Source organism: Echinops telfairi, unplaced genomic scaffold (genome assembly GCF_000313985.2).
Source record: "Echinops telfairi isolate 266 unplaced genomic scaffold, ASM31398v2 ScPeMD7_655;HRSCAF=1070, whole genome shotgun sequence".
NCBI classification, from domain to species: domain Eukaryota; kingdom Metazoa; phylum Chordata; class Mammalia; order Afrosoricida; family Tenrecidae; genus Echinops; species Echinops telfairi.
This window is the reverse complement of record NW_022104553.1, coordinates 3,081,528-3,085,392: the sequence shown is the minus strand read 5'-3', so window position 1 is coordinate 3,085,392 and position 3,865 is coordinate 3,081,528. Positions and strand designations below refer to the sequence as shown.

General features: G+C 38.7%; 1 pseudogene; it reads right to left on the bottom strand.

The window, feature by feature from the left end:
* Positions 1 to 1,768: 1,768 nt before the first annotated feature.
* Positions 1,769 to 3,013, bottom strand: LOC101640205 (annotated as a pseudogene).
* Between the last annotated feature and the right edge of the window lie 852 nt (positions 3,014 to 3,865).

The following is a 3,865-nucleotide window of genomic DNA, read 5'->3' as shown; positions in this document are numbered from 1 at the left end:
TTTTGTTATGAATCAGGCAACCCCTGTGAAAGGGTCGTTCAGCCCCCAAGGGGGTCGAAACCCACAGGTTGAGAACCACTGTTCTAGTTGGAGATAGAGAGAGAGAAAACTAGTTGCACTTTAGATGGCCACTCATAAACTATTAAGCCCCTAGTCACTATGTTGAAATAGGATGTAGAACATTTTCTATGTGTTGTTGTTGCTAGGTGTTGTGTTGGTCCCTTCAAGTTGGTTCAAACTATGGTCACTCATAGTGATCTTATGCACAACAGAATGAAACACTGCATGGTCCTCATAATTGGTCCTATGCTTGAGCCCATAGATGTAGCCACTATGTCAGTCCATATTGTTGAGGGCCTTGCTCTCGTTCACTGCCCCTCTACTTTACCAAACATGATGTCCTTCTCCAAGGAGTGGTCTTTCCTGATAAAATGTCCAGAGTATGTGAAACTAAGTCTCGCCATTCTTGCTTCTAAGTACAATACTTCTTCTAAGACAGATTTGTTGTTCTTTTGGCAGTTCATGGTACATTCAATATTCTTCACCAGCATCATAATTCAAATGCATTAGTTCTCCACTTTTGTTTATTCAATGTCCAGCTTTCACATGCATATGAGGTCATTGAAAATGCCATGGGTTGGGTTAGGCACACCTTAGTCCTCAAAGTAGCCTCTCTGCCTTCCAACACTCTAAAGAAATCTTGGGCAGTAGATTTACCCAATGCATTGTTTGCTCTCTTGACTGTTGTTTCCCTGAACTTTGATTGTGCATCCAAGCTAGACAAAATCCTTGACAACTTCAGTATTTTCTCATCTGCCTATAGAAGGCTGTTCATAAGTCTTCCTCAAGCCTGATGCCGCATTCTTCTTCATATAATCCATCTTATATCATGATTTGCTCAGCATACAGATTGAATAAGTATGGTGAGAGGATACAACTGTGACATGTGCACACCTTACTGAAATTAAACCATGCAGTAGTCCCTTGTTCTGTTTGCACAACTGCCTCTTGATCCATGTACAGGTTCTGCATGAGGCACAATGAAGTATTCTGGAATTCCCATTCTTCTCAAGGCTATCTATGGTTTGTATGATCCACACAGATAGCCATTAAAACACAATGAGCCAACACCCATCTGATATCAGCAATGATATTCCTTTGGTCCATGTTTTCTTTTGAATCTAGCCTGAACCTCAAGAAGACCATCTGCAACTGCTGTTGGATAATCTATAGCAAAATTTTATTTGCATGCGCTATTTCCCCCCAACATATCTTTCTTCTTATGCAGTCTAAGCTGAGAATGCCACGTAAGGGAGTCACTGTGAAATGCAGCAATTTAATTTTTCTCCAATCCAAATAAGAAACAAACTAGTATGATGTCATGTTTACTAACTTTTGAAAGTTTACAGCAGTTAAAGTATTTTTCCTCCAAAAATGAAAGTTTAAAAAAGTCATTTGTTTTTTCCATAAAATACAAGAGCAACCAATTTTCACTATCAAGTAAAAGTAAAAACTGTGATTCTTTTTTTTTAATTAGTCCATAGGCTGCTGCCCTGACACCATGACAAACCAAAGTGTAGGGTTGGGCATGGTTGTGTTTCAGTTTTTGTTTCAATATCCATTGCTCATGGAGTTAAGTTCTGAGAATGTTCCCATTTTAAGGTAGGGATCTGTTTTGATTCCAGGATGGGTATGCTCCTTGGGTTGGATGCTGGAGGGTGAGGCACAGTTTTCCGGGTGCATATTGACTACCTACTAGTCTTTACACTCAAAAAATAAACTCATTGTCTCTTCTTTGGTATTCCATTCCTGGAAATCTACTTGGTACCGTAAGATACCTCCAACTCCAGCAAATCCTTCGATAATCTGGGATCCTGCTTGTGACTTATCTGACAATTTCCAATATAGCTCTGATTTTTTTGTAGTTAGCAAACCATTCCAGTCGTGGCATGCTTTCAATCAGCTCATGTTCCTGTCCTGTCCCTTTGTCTGTGAGATTTATCCTTCTCTTGTTCTGGAGTTAGAGAATTTTCTGTGTCTTGGCAATGAAAAACGTAGCTCATTATATCCAAATTTCCATAGACTATTAGACACTCGATAGCTCCCATTTCCAAAACCTTTAGTGTATTTTCAACTCCAAAACAGTACTTGCCCATGTCCTGGCTGATTTCATCAAAATCTTTTCATATTTCTTCTCGTAAAAAAAAAAATTCTTCTCGTGAATGATTATCACATCGGAGAGGACTTCAGCAGATAATCCAATAGCTTGGTTGAATCCATTTTCACCACCATAGGAGATGTCAACTAATTTTAAAACTTTTGATTGCAACTTCCGATCAAATATATCCAACTGGTTTATTTCAGTTTTAAAGTCAGCTGATCCAGCTAAAACATTCACTTTGTCCCCAGAAATAAATAGCTGCACAGCAGTCTCGGCTACTTTCCAAACATAATTATGTCGTTTTTACATTCTTAAATGGGCAAATCGCTAAGCAAATTGGCATCCAAGGGAAGATTCACAGTGAATTTGTGCAGGACTTCTCTTGGAGTGTGCCAAAAGCACACCACTCCATCTATTACAATGAAACCAAACTATCATCTGAAAGTAGCCCTGTATGGAATTTGTCACACAAATACAAAGACGTGTATTCATTGCTTTGAAAGGCTCAAAGTCCATGTCGACTTACTTTTCCTTTCCTTCTTCTCTTAGAATTGCTCCACAGTAAGCAACTAGACCATGTGGAGTACTGCGTTAAAAAGTTTGAGTCTTTGTTGTACAGATGTAATGGCTCCCAGGACGGAAAGGTGGTTTATTCATGATTTAATATTAGACACGGTTCCAAACTCAGCTGCTCACATTTTTGCCACTCATGATATCTGGTCTTTGGAAGGAAAGGTCAACGAACGTCATCATGCTTGTGCCATTGCCACGGCCTGCCTCCAGGCTCTTGATGAGCTTCTTGGTCTTCCAGATCTCCGCGGTCCTGTTAGCAGCACTGGGGTCATCCGCCATCTTTTTGCCTCCTCCTCCCTAAGGGCCCAGTCATGGGCGGCAGCAGCTGCTCTTACCCAGGCTGGGATGGCTGCTCTTCAGTAGGACACCCGCTCCCTCTCTCCAGGCATCTGCATGTGCTATTCATGACATTGTTCTGTAATTTGCACTTTCGTTATTTGGAATGGGTTCAAATATGGATCCCTTCCTGTCAGTTGACCAAGTACATGTTTTGCAAATTTCCTTCCAGTGCTTCATCAGCATGTTGAAACATTTAAACAAATTTTTCATAAATTCTATAGTTTACTATGATCCACACAGGCTTTGCATAATCATATAACACAAGTGAACACTTTTATGACATTCTGCTTTGGGTCCCCAGACTATGGTCCTGTGCCCTCAGGTCCAGTGATTCATTCTCTCAAGGTATTTTGATTATGTCTAAGAAATTGTTATTACTTTACCACCTCACAGATATATTTTTATAAGAATTATTATTATAGAGTTTTAAGCAAATGGCACCAATTCATATGTCCAAAATTAATTGGTAAAATAGAATCCTATATTGAAATATATCATGCCCATTAAAAAGATAAGATAGGTTTTTAAATATTCAAATGGAAAGAAATTTATTTTAAAATACATATTTACATATGTACTTGAAGACTACAGGGAATGGCCAACTAATACTAAAAATTAGCTCTTTGGGATAATATTACATAGGCATGTTTTTCTTTAATATCAAGGGTTTTTTTAAATAATTTTAATAGGAGCTCATACAACTCTTATCACAATCCATACATACATCAATTGTGTAAATCACATTTGTACATTCATTCCCCTCATCATTCTCAAAACATTTGCTCTCCACTT